Source organism: Rhinichthys klamathensis, unplaced genomic scaffold (genome assembly GCF_029890125.1).
Source record: "Rhinichthys klamathensis goyatoka isolate OS25496 unplaced genomic scaffold, OSU_Roscu_1.1 h1tg000786l_1, whole genome shotgun sequence".
Classification (NCBI taxonomy): domain Eukaryota; kingdom Metazoa; phylum Chordata; class Actinopteri; order Cypriniformes; family Leuciscidae; genus Rhinichthys; species Rhinichthys klamathensis.
The window spans coordinates 508,751-521,557 of NW_026607183.1; the positions used below are offsets into that span (position 1 = coordinate 508,751).

At 37.1% G+C, this 12,807-nt stretch overlaps 2 protein-coding genes across 2 annotated transcripts in view; one reads left to right on the top strand and one right to left on the bottom strand.

Moving 5' to 3' along the window:
• Positions 1 to 6,648, bottom strand: part of col4a3 (collagen, type IV, alpha 3) — a 35,235-nt gene extending 28,587 nt beyond the window's left edge. The window contains exons 1-2 of the mRNA XM_056243316.1: positions 6,440 to 6,648; positions 2,729 to 2,785 (exon numbers count right to left, since the gene is read on the bottom strand). The gene's annotated coding sequence lies outside the window, so the exon portion shown is untranslated. The remainder of the gene's footprint in view (positions 1 to 2,728; positions 2,786 to 6,439) is intronic.
• Positions 6,649 to 11,239: 4,591 nt separating this feature from the next.
• Positions 11,240 to 12,807, top strand: part of col4a4 (collagen, type IV, alpha 4) — a 79,727-nt gene continuing 78,159 nt past the window's right edge. The window contains exon 1 of the mRNA XM_056243326.1: positions 11,240 to 11,384. The gene's annotated coding sequence lies outside the window, so the exon portion shown is untranslated. The remainder of the gene's footprint in view (positions 11,385 to 12,807) is intronic.

A 12,807-nucleotide genomic window follows, 5' to 3' on the forward strand; every position in this document is an offset into this window, starting at 1 on the left:
GAGGGAAGTCAGCCAAGTTTCGGACAGACAAAAGATGTAACAGTCCTTTATGTGCCGCTGGAACTTTATCCTGGCTCTAAAGTCATCCAACTTTTTTTCTAGAGATTGTACGTTTGCGAGCAGGATACTGCGCAAAGGTGGTCGATGGGCCTGAGACCGTAACCTGTTCTGTACACCCCCGCGACGACCTCTGTGCTTCCTTTTACACCTCCATCGGGTCTCACCGCTATTATTATTAGGGTTGCCGTTGTTGTTGCCCTCGTCCCTCAGTATTTCCACAGGCCACGACGGAGAGTCGTGAAAGGTCAGTAAAACTGCTTGTTTGCAGCATTCTGATGCGAAAAAGTGCATCTCGGTCATAATGTAACATGTCCAGAAAAGTACAGAAAAGAAAAAAAGTACAAATGAATCGAAATAAAGCACAGTCATACGGGAGCAGTCACGGCGGCGTCTGAACTCAGTCGCGCCACCAGCCAATCTTCAGAATTCCCGATCTCATGACAAACAATGATTGATCTTTGTGTAATGCAACAAGGAAATAGACAAAAGTGTAGATGCTACAATCAAGATACGGAAATGGTGGAAGTTGTTTAATTTAAATCTAAACTGAAATCCTGGATCAGGAAATGTTGCATACCAGATTTAATCTCAATTTTCCTGGATGAGCATCATGTCTCAATGTGCCATGTAAAGTGTAGGGATCAAAGAGAAGTTGCGATAGTCTTTTCTTCCTACTGTGACATTTCTAAGCAAAAAAGCTTCTTGAACAAGTAGATATGTAGGATGGAACTCATTGGATGGTTGTGGTTTTATATTGCTGTGATCTCATGTGAGAGACAGGTTGTCCCGTCCTGGCGCCAAAAACATGTTGTCAGAGAAGAGATGTCATTACAGGAGGGCACATGAATTAAAAAAATAATAATAATAAAAATAATTTATAATATATACTGAAGTATTCCATAAAAACTGGTGTCCCACTTTATAGTAGGTGTCTTTAACTACTATGTTCTAACATTTAAATTAATAATTTGATACAATGCACTTATTGTATACATACATGATTTTACATTGTACTTGTGTACTTTTTAAAAATACCTGAAAGGTTTACTGCTCAGTCCCCCCATTATGGTACAATTCTACAGAGCGTCATTGAAAGTGTGCTAACATCCTTCCTCACGGTCTGGTTTGCCTCTGCGTCAGCCAATGCAAAAGCCAGGATCATCGGCTGCCCCCTGCCCTCCATCATGGACCTGTACAGTTCCAGGTCCATTAACAAAGCTGTGAAGATTGTGCCCGACCCCTCTCATCCTGCCAATAGTCTGTTTAATCTTCTCCCCTCTGGAAAGCGGTACAGGGCCATTTTGTCCAAAACATCTCGCCACCGTCACAGTTTTTTCCCACAAGCAATAGCCCTCCTAAATGACTTTTAAACCTGGAATACATTGCATTCTGTTTTTTATTTAACACAACACTATTTTACATTCATATTAACTTATTACTCATAATGTCTTTGTTTGTCCTTGTATTGTGTTTTTGTCCTTGTTTTCTTGTCTTTCTGTTTTACTGTGTGTTGCCTGCATGGAGAAGACCAAATCAAATTTCTAGTATATACATGGCGAATAAAAGTTGAATTGAAAATACCTGCATGTAATTACAGCTGTAATTCATTTCTGTAATTAAATCTATAATTACAAATTTGAGCCTTCCATTTCACCTTAACCCAACCTTAAACCTAACCATACCACCAAACCCAACCTATGCCTAACCTTACCCGGACCGACGCATCCCACCTCAATAGCAGCAAATGTTTTGCAATACAATATTACCACAATGAGTAGCCTACGTTGTACTTGTTTTTTTTATATAAGCACATAGTAGTTAAAGGCACCTAATATAAAGTGTATAAAGTGTGACAAAAATGAGAATTGTCCATTTTGATTTCATAGTAACTTTAACTGTGTTTAGGACCTCCTTAATCCTAGGACATTTTCTTAAAATGTCAACTATATTATTGCCCAGCTCTAATCTGCTAAATGCAACTATAAGGTATGAAGATATTAAGATATAATAAACATTAGCATGATTATCTGTAAAAAAATCACGTGTATTGTGAAAAGCGCTTTACAAATTAATTTGGCATGATTCCACTATTAAAGGGATAGTTCACCCAAAAATGAAAATTCCATTATCATTTACTCATCCTCAAGTTGTTCCAAACCTATATGAGTTTCTTTCTTCTGTTGAACACAAAAGAAGATATTTTGAAGAACGTTGGTAAAAGACAGTTGATGGTAGCCATTGACTTCCATAGTATTTTTTTCCTACTCTGAAAGACAGTGTGCCATCAACTGTCTAGCTATAAACAATCTTCAAAATATTTTCTTTTGTGTTCAACAGAAGAACGAAACTCGTTCAGGTTTGGAACAACTTAAGGGTGATAAACTAATGACAACATTTTCATTTTTGGGTGAACTATCTCTTTAAGTGGCAAATATGGAAACTTTAGCACCAGTAAGGAGAGGAGTAAATAAGAAACCAGAAGGGGGCAGCATTTACATTCAATATAAATATGAACATCCCTGACTCTAGATAATTTATCACTATAGCTCTGCTGATGTTTTGAACACACTACAAGAATAATGGCGATCACTTAGCAATATGTTTTGTGATATAATATAACATTGTCATCTGTTGTGTGGATATGATGTATGTTTACATGTTCTGTTACCTTTTGTCCTTTAATTCCTTGACAGTCACATCCTGATTTCCCACTGCAAACACACCCCTGAGAGGAAAACACAAGCAAAACAACACCATGACTGGATGAAAACATTTACAATAACAACAATTATTGCTCTCACTCAATAATGAATTCTCACTCTGATTCTTGCTCACTGAAAAGAATAGAAGGCCACCTAAAAGAGGGGTTGGTTGGGGGGTGAAAAAACAGAATCTAGTCTAAATCTAGTGGTTTTGTAGCATCTTAATATTAGGATTTCTGAGTTAATTGACTGAAGGCATGGATGTGCCCAAACAGACACACATAATTTAAATGGAATCACATAATCAAGAAATGCATAAAATGCCTGGCTGAAAGGAATGCCGGGAGTTTAACCAGCTCTCTGCATGAACTTGCATTGTTACAGATGAACGACAAGCATTGGTTCATGGCCTCACATCTTACCGTATGAGATCATAGACTCATACATTATCTCTTTGAAAGGTATATTTTGAATGAAAGCATATGCTTCCATTGACAACAACAGAAGTTGATAAATGGGTGTTTCTTAATTGAGCAATATCATGTCCCATGAATTGATTTTTATTTGTTTATTTTTTCTTTCATCAAAACTTCCTTGGAAAAGTTTTACTGTGCCTTCATCGTTTAATTTTTAAAAACTTTGTTTAAAAAATTTGTTTTATCCTTGTCCCAGACTTTCAATCTTAAATGATGTTAATCCTTTGTAAAAATTTGAATTAGTACATTTTATGATCATTTACATACTGTACATACTTATTGCCTGAAAATAATTTTACGGCATGGACTAGTTATGGCATAATTTCCGAAACAACCAACAATTTTCTCCCTAATAAAGACTTATCAAAAGTGTACTTGTTTACCAATGAGACAACAGTGTGTGAGAAGAGCACGCTTGAGATAAAATATCAGACGTGATCTGTAAAAACATAAAAATAAAACAAAAAAGGCTATATGTTACTTTTTTTTCAAATTATGCAAAAGGGGTGAAAATATTATTTAACCTTCATCCTTCCCTCGGATCCTGTAACAAATCCTTCCCTCGCCGGTCAAAATGACCTGAAACCCAATTATACTAATTTGTCATATCATTTAATTTTTATAATATTTTTTCTATTTATTTACAGCAATTTTTTGGAAATGTTTTAATCTTTAAATTTCTAGATTTCTAGACAAAAAAATAATATAATCTAAGCACATTCTTCCTTAAATTCAAAATAACTCTCCAATATATGCAATAACCAGCTCAAAGTACATATCTCACATTGGGTTAATTTGGGTGTCGCCTCCGACCTCTTGTGGAAAAAAGTTAATACAACATGATATTTCATGACTCTTGCCACTAGATGGCCTTATAGCTCTACGTATATGTATATGGAACAAATGAGCTGTTCCGCTGGGTCCTAAAGTCAATTATTTTCTCTTTAGTATGCATTCAGATATCCGTGTAGACATTATAAAATAATTATTTGGTAAAGTTTTATAATTTGTATAATTTTTAATTTTTTCTATGTACTGTATACTCAAGCATTCCTCGCATTGCATTCATTCCTAAGGGGGTCAATTTGACACTCAAGGGAAGGATTTGTTACTTTTTGTATTGCAACCACATAAACTCATCGAATCCAGTAAATTTTTGTGTGTGTGTATATTTGTGGTTCAAGTGCGACAAAAGTCCTAAGGTCTTAGACCACTCCGATAAACACATTTTTTATTATTATTAATTTCGAGTCAAAATGGCCAGGGGAGGGAATGAAGGTGTGTATTTTTATCCAGTGCATGAAGCTTTAACAAGACAAAAGTCTTGTATTTTATTTCAATGTTAAAAATGTACGTTCCACCACATAAATGCTATCAAGCACAATACATCTTTTGAAAGATGTGGTGGAAATGTTAATGACTTTTTAGAATAACAAGAAGTGTCCATGCATAGTTTATAAAAATGCAAAAACATCTGATTGTAGATTTGATCTCAAAGTTCAGATACACAGGGTGGACCTGTCTGTCTCGGCGTACCCTTGAACTCACTAAGACACAACATGTCTCCTGATGATCTCAGATCAGCACAACTATTGTCGCTGGGGCAGCCTGTTTTTCAGATTGTAACCGAATCTGTCTGGCATTGTGTGCATTGTCTATGAGTGGTTCTGAAGAATGGGAAATATGGTTTATATGTATTTGGTGTGAATGGGTTCAAGCATAGGCCCGTATGAACCCCTTGGAATGGTTTTGCATGTGTGCATGTTCATCTTATCAGTCTAGAATGGATCTACCATAGTCAATGTGCTGTGGAACACCTGAACCAGATGCCATAGCACAGATACCATCAGAACAGACTAGAATCAGATACAGACCTGCATTTTCCTGCAGAAAGAGAGAGAGAGAGAGAGATGAAGACTGGGAGAAGAGGAAGACTCTTCCCCCCGGTTTCACAGACAAGGCTTAAGCTAGTCTAAGTCCAGATTAAAATGCATGTTTGAGCTGTTTTAACTGAAAGCCACTTGCACTTACGTATCTTCAAATATGTCAGTGCCATTGTTTTGTCTCAAGATATACACCAGTGATGTGTCTTTATAAGGCACAACTGAACTAAGGCCTAGGCTAATCCTTGCTTAACCTAAGCCCTGTCTGTGAAACCGGGCCTTCATCTCTTTGTGTTTCTGATCTTAGGGAAAGTGCCATTACCAACAATGACATTTTCAAAGCAGTTTCAGTAATTTGGGTTGCTATCAGTCTTTTTTTTTTTCTGTGAGAGAAAGTGTATAATAACAGGCAACTAGGCCTTGTTTACACCTGCTGGTATTAAGATGAGTTTTGGTCGATCGGATAACAAGTGGACGAGGAAGACACTTTTCCGTTTACACCCGGTATTTTAATCCATCTCTTTTGTCCACTTTCAAAAACCCATGTGTTGATTTCTTTCATGGGAGGGTCCATGGGCGGGTAAATCATGGGCCTTTTTTTTAGATCTTTCAATCTAATGGACAATATAACCTCAAGCTAATATGAACGTGACCAGAGACGTCTGACAAAGTTTAAATCCCATCTGACTAGAGCGCTTCCCATAATGTTTATGTATTATTAAGTCAGTATGCAGAGAGTAGGCAGCCTTTGCTTTCGACCACATGAGTCTACGGTATATTAGAGTGATTTCTGAAGGATCATGTGACACTGAAGACTGGAGTAATGATGCTGAAAATACAGCTTGTCATCACAGGAATAAATTACATTTTTAAATATATTACAACAGAAAACCGTTCTTTTAAATTATAAAAATATTTCACAACGTTATAGTTTTTATTGTATTTTTAATCAAATAAACGCAGCCTTGGTGAGCATAAGATACTTCTAAATGGTACATCAAAGATTACGGTCTGAAAAACATTACTTTTTTGAAAGTGAAATCTAAACGTAACCTAAACCTAAATTATGAACTACTATCAATTTTAACAAAGTTTTGTGCCTCTCTGGATTAAAAAAAATCGAAAGCTCTGCTGACAGTGCAGATAAGATATGACACAACACAGACTTCAATACAAAAAAAGAGACACGTGCAAAGAAATATGCGGCCTACTGAAACATCTAAAGATGATTGAGAACGGCCCTGAGTCCTGATGTACTATAGGGGCCTCAAGATGCTTCAAAAGGTTCTGCAGAATGAGATTATTTGTGTGCGCTCACATATGCACTGCCTCTATGCAGGTGTGCTCAGGTTCAGTCACGTTCCGACAGGTACTGTAAACACAGAGCACACACACCAACATACTCAAAATATTTGTACAAAACACGTTTCGCATTAAAAAGACATCCATCAATCTTTTGTAAAATAATTTTATGCGGCAAAAAGCAAGGCCAAAATGATTTCGAATAGGCCTAAGTAAGAGACGAGACTGGTCAAGAGGGGAACAAAAAGAAGAAAAGAGAACAAAGGCAAAGTGATGAGATGAGAAGATGTGAAAAGATGAGATGAAAAGTGGTGAGACAAGAAGAGACTAAATGAGAAAGGAGGAGAAAACAAGAACATAAATGATGAAAATATATGAATTTGTTGGATGAGAACAGGTAAAAAGTGACGAGAAGAGAGTGTTTTGAAAACAGTAAGAATGAAATTAACGTGTGAAATGTGAGCACAGCAAATAGTTGAACCATTTCCAGAATTAAGAGCAGTGTAGCGAAGAATAAGGAATATTCATAAACACCCTCCTAGGCTGTGGGTCAAATTTAGTCAAATTCACAGGCAGACTGTCAGTAACACTATAACATGCCCTTGGAAGCTGACTGACAGTCATACAAAAACAATTACACTCAACACAAAACCCATAAGGAAACCCATCAGGAAACGCTGTCAGAATACATACCAGATGTAAAGAGAAGTACAAATCATTGAATATCTCTTAGTACACACTCATTCTACAGGATTTTCCTGATAAATTCGGTTTTTACATTTTATGTATACTAAAAAAAAGAAGTTTTTTAAAGAAATTGATCATTTTATTCAGCAAGTATGTGTTCAATTGACCAGAAGTGGCAGTAAGGACATTTATAATGTTACAAAATATTACTATTTTAAATAAATGCTGTTCTTCTAAACTTTATATTCATCAAAGAATCCTGAAAAACAAAAGCATCATGGTTTACAAAAAAACTAAGCAGCAAGGCATGATAGGTAATTTTTCTTGATCATCATATTAAGGTGCGATCACTTTTACAGCAGCTCTGCAGAAAACTATTCATTCCATTAGGAATCTGCTTGATGGATAAGTTTTATTCGAGGCTCAGAAAGACCTTGAAAAGAAACAGGAAGCAGCTTGGTTTGAAATTGACTTCTGTGTGAGCGGTGCCTCATCATCTCTAGCTATGGTGTAACTGCCTCACAGCTTAAGTTTGTTAGTATTTTTTGGTTCCTACCTAAAAATAACAGGAGATCGTAGAGGCGGAACTAATTAGCGCCGACCTTGTGTTCCGTACACAATTAAAAAGGGCACAACACCTGAAGTGCTAAGCTAAAAGTATTTTTTTATTTTTAGTATTTATTTATTTAAAAGGGACAGTGCATATTAATGGACATCTTAGCTTTTCAGCAATGTAAATATGCCAGAATTATCCCAAAGGCTATTTTACATCTGTATAAAACATAGCATCGTTCGTAAGAGCTCTTCATGCGAAGTAAATATTAAGAATATAAAGATTTAGATGTATATTATCTGAGGAAAAGAAGACATGGAAGAAGACTTTAAGATTTAGCCCCTCTTAAGTAAAGCAGCCTACGAGGTATGTTTCTTTTGTAAGTTATCCGGGTTTTCTGTGATATATTTCATGTGCATAGCTTGCGTTAACTATAATGTGTAATAACGGCACAAACTGTATTCAAGACGTATACTATGCATTTTCTCTCTCTTTCAACCCAGTTCTCACGGGTTGATATGATATGTTGTAGAAATAAAACCCCGTTTATTTAACCAAGACCTCGTGCTTCGTGTTGACTAGGCTACTGGAGGGAGCTACATATGGACAATGGACTTTTTTGAATGCAAAATTTTGCTGATGTGAAAATTCAGCTTTGCCATCACAGGAATAAATTACATATTAAAATAGATTACAATATTACTTTTTTTGTTGTTGTTGTTGATAAAATAAAATCAATCTTGGTGAGCATAAGAGAATCCTTTCAAAAATATTAAAAAATCATACCGAAACCAAACTTTTGAATGGCTGTGTAGGCCTATATCTGGTTGACATGTTGTATAGTATCAATATAGACACTTATGATTGCTAGGTGACTTCTTCCTCTCTAAAACGGTCTTCTGTGTTATTCAGGTATACTGTATAATACAGCTTCCTGCTTCAAGTCTATAGAATGTCATCCGTTTTATTCTCCATCTCCACCAGCTAAAATTGTTTGTAAAAGTGAAAGACTCCAATTCCTGATCAACAGCATCTTCCCAACATCCATCGAACATACACACCACACACTAGTACTCTGACTTCCTGCAGTTTGGAATGGCTGAGCTCAGTCAGGCCTTCTGATTGGTCAAACACGCAGAAAGATAAACATGGCGGGGTCCGTCCTGCATCTGTAAATCCCCCGGTGGGCCACAATGGGTCCTACAGGCTTTATATGAATAGAGGAACTCTGAATCAACAGGCAGGCTGGACAATGAGCTGAATCCAGGGACTAAAAACACAGTTCACAGTCGGGATATGGGATTAAGTTCTAGCAGTGGAGAGGAGAGAAGAGAGAAGCTTCTTATGTTTCCCTCTGCTCCTCTTTCTCTCCTCCATGATATCTTCTTCACCCTCAGGGCTGAGGTTATTGACTTCATAATATTCCTGGCATTTCCCGGTTTATTTCCACATTTCCATCCAGCCACAAAAAAACATCTCGGACTTTCTCCATATTACTTTGAACACAAACATGTTGCTCTCTGTTGCACCCTGGAATCATGTTTTGACAAACACTCTCCTGCGAGACAGCGTAATTGACACAACATGGAAATCCCGAAGCATGTGGCCTAAATCTCTAACAGCACAAACAGTACAAATAACAGACTTAACCAAAACCTCTGACTTTTTTTTAAATAAATGAATATAATGGAATGCAAAGTTTACTCTTCAAATGTTCCGTTTAGTTGTGTTGATAAGTATTTGTGTGTACGTCAGAGAGAGAGAGAGAGAGAGAGAGAGAGAGAGAGAGAGAGAGAGAGAGAGAGAGAGAGAGAGAGAGAGAGAGAGAGAGAGAGAGAGAGAGACAAGACAGAGCCTGCATAAACAGATGTCTGTCTCTGATAACGACAGAGATGGTGCACATAGAATCACACTGACCCCACACTCACAATACACAAAAACACAGACAAATCTGCATATCTAACTGCATATGACACATGCTCTAGGACAGGGGTTTTGTAAACTGGGGTCCGGGGGCCGCAAGGGGGTGCAAGGGGGTCTGTGGAAAAGTCTAAAGAAAAACAGTGTAAAAATAAATAAATTACACTGATTAAATTAAATAAATAATACATCTTAACAGTAATAGACTGTAGTGAGTAGAAAAAAAAATGTTCTAAACACAATTTAATGCATATTTATTTATATATATATATTTTTAAGTCTTAATTTAATCTATATATGAAAATATATAGCTGTCTTTTAAATTTTAGGACTAACGTTAGTAGCCTACAATGCTGAGAAATACTTTTACAAAAAAAGTAGTGCCAGTACCACGGTACCATAATGGTATCAGATTGCAACCTTGACACACACTCTCTCACACACACAGGGCTAAACTTTGAGCCGCATTTTCCCCAAAGAAAGATGAGGTAACTGGAGAAAACATTCATTAGAAGTGAAGCCCATACTGTCACATAATACAGTAGTCTACAGCTCAAGATCTTTGAAGTTTGATTGATTGGAGCTTTGACGTCATAATTGAGCGCCCCTACTGGAGTCAAAAGGTAGTAGCCTAATATGATTTCAAGTAACGTTAGGCTAGTCAAGTCTAATTCAATTAAATTGAAGGAAATTTCAGTCCAAGACACAATCTTCGTCTCGCGTAGCTGAATAGTTGTACTCCAGCTCATCTTAAAGGCATTCCTAAACAAAGCGTTGTCATATGTGTAATAAAACGATAAACAATTTTGTAGGCCTACCGTCCAGCAACGGAAAGCGTTCGAGCTGTTGCTAGGTTACCACCCCATAAACGCAACTTCTTTGCGCGAGTGTCTTTGAGAAAACGACAGCCTGTATAAATAGCTAACGTTACTCCCAAATAATTCACACCATTGATAAAAGAACATATGTTTTCGATATTATGTGTTTGATATTAGTTTTTCATTGCTCTTCTGCTCTGTATGAACTATCTGCTATCATACAGCCTAATCAATAACATCCGCAGCTAAGTTAGTAGAGATATGAATTAAATAATTCAGCACCCTCTCCCCATACTAGCTAACTTACTTCGTTAAAATGTTTCGTAGCTACTTCAAAAATATATGGTGGAGAAAATTTAAGAGTAAAACGTTTTAGAAGACACTAATCATTTAATATTAAACTCACCCCTTTTTCTTTAGTTCGTGCCGGTGTTAGAAGTCCCAGCAACATCATCCCGAAAAGCGTCGCTCGCAATATTAAGCAAGAATCCATTTTCTCACAGAAAACGAAAGACCCCGCACACAATTCCCACCGGTCCAGCCCGCAACAATCTCAGAATCACACGTTATTCAGGAGTCCAGAGTGGAACAGCAGTAGGATCTCCAAATCTACCTGCCAAACCACCTGCAGCACTGCGACCATCTCAGAAATAAAGCTTAAACTTAGGCTTCTTAAAGGACTTGTCAACGAAATTACTATTTTTGGACTGTCAGTGTATCCTCAAGAATATCAAATCAGCGGGAGTACAACAGGGAAGTGTGTTTGGCGTATTATCCCCCAGTTGTAGTTGGGATAGGGAAACCGACCCCATGACGTCACAGCAAACTCTGACCGCAGCGGAGAAGCGCGCACCCATGTTCACTTTACCCACTCTTTTACGCGTTTCTGATAAAGTTTTCGGCGTGCACCTCTCTGTATGTTAGCCTATTGTATTTTACGCCTTAATGAAAAGAAGCGGTGCTACAGGAAACTACGGGAGCAGGTGAGGATGTTTACTTGATGTAGCCTAGTTGGTTGTTTTGTGAAGGTCTTGCACTTGTGAATGTCGTGTATTTGTTTCCAAATACTGGAGACTGGTTTTGTTTAATGCGAGTCTTTAGAAAAGGAGACCAATAGCTTATTGTCAATAGCTTATGGTCAAATCAAATGTAATGCAATGAATTTTAGCAATTAGAAATGAATAATGGGTTCAAATCACTGTAGTCTACATGACCACCACCTTCCTGAGGTGACAGAAGTACGTCTCTGGGTGAAAAGATTGTGTTGGAATTACTGGGCAACACAGTTTTAAAGTAATAAAGCATCACATGATGCCTGCTTTTATTTGATTTGTGATGTTAATGAATGTTAAATGGCAGAACTGATCAGCAGATTATGTTTTATTTGATGATATACCTCCACACAAGTTTGTCATCTCCATAAAAAAAAACATTGGCTGTGCAGATGGGGAAGGTTGTAACACTCCTCTTCAATGTAGGCTACTACTGGTCCCACAAAGATTGTACAAAATGGGTCATTGTGCATAGGCCATATTTGCTACAATTGTGACAAACCTCGTTTTAGCCTTTTTTATGAACTATATTTGATTCCTAGTTTATTTCCTATAATGCCTTAAGTTCCATTTCCTATATGTTAGAGTTTTGAATTGAAATGTTTAAAATGAAATGTGTGTCTGAGTGACCTTGAATGGCATAATAATTATTACGAACAAGTAAATTTAAGGACCACAGTAAATCTAGACACAAAATGTAAAATATTCCACAACCCATCGGTATGATTCAATAGGTAGTACTAGTGAGGTAGGTTATTAGTAACAGAAGCGCTCTTTATACTTGACATTGACTTGGACAATTTTGTGACCAACTGCAGTTTTCAAAATGATTTAAATTAGTAGCCAACAAAAATGAAAATATTATGTCGGCCATTACAATTACTGTTTGTTAGCAATACTAACATTTATTATCAAATCAGGTCAGAAAGTGGTATGAGAAATGTTATGGCTTGGACATTAAACTAATGTCTGGTAAACTCAGCCATGATGGTTAAAGCCCTCATAATTATGACGTTAATGTCATAGAATGGCATGGATATGCATCTGTCTGCAATGGTGTGTAGTTTGATGTGGCCATTGTCAGTGTCAGTGAGTTGGCTTTACAATCTTTGCCAGTCTTGACTTGTGTGTCATGGAAAAGAAGCCATCCGGAAAGATCAACTTTGTCCAAGTTCCATCTATTGTATTGATTCAGCCTGTCTCTTTCTTTCTCACCCCCACCTCTCACATCACCTCTGCCATATTGTCAGCCATTGGGAATGTCATTGAAGGAGAGAGAATCTGCCTTTACCCAACTGTCAATTCCATGCATTATTTATTGTTTATCCGTATATTCCTACAGTGATTTACCCAT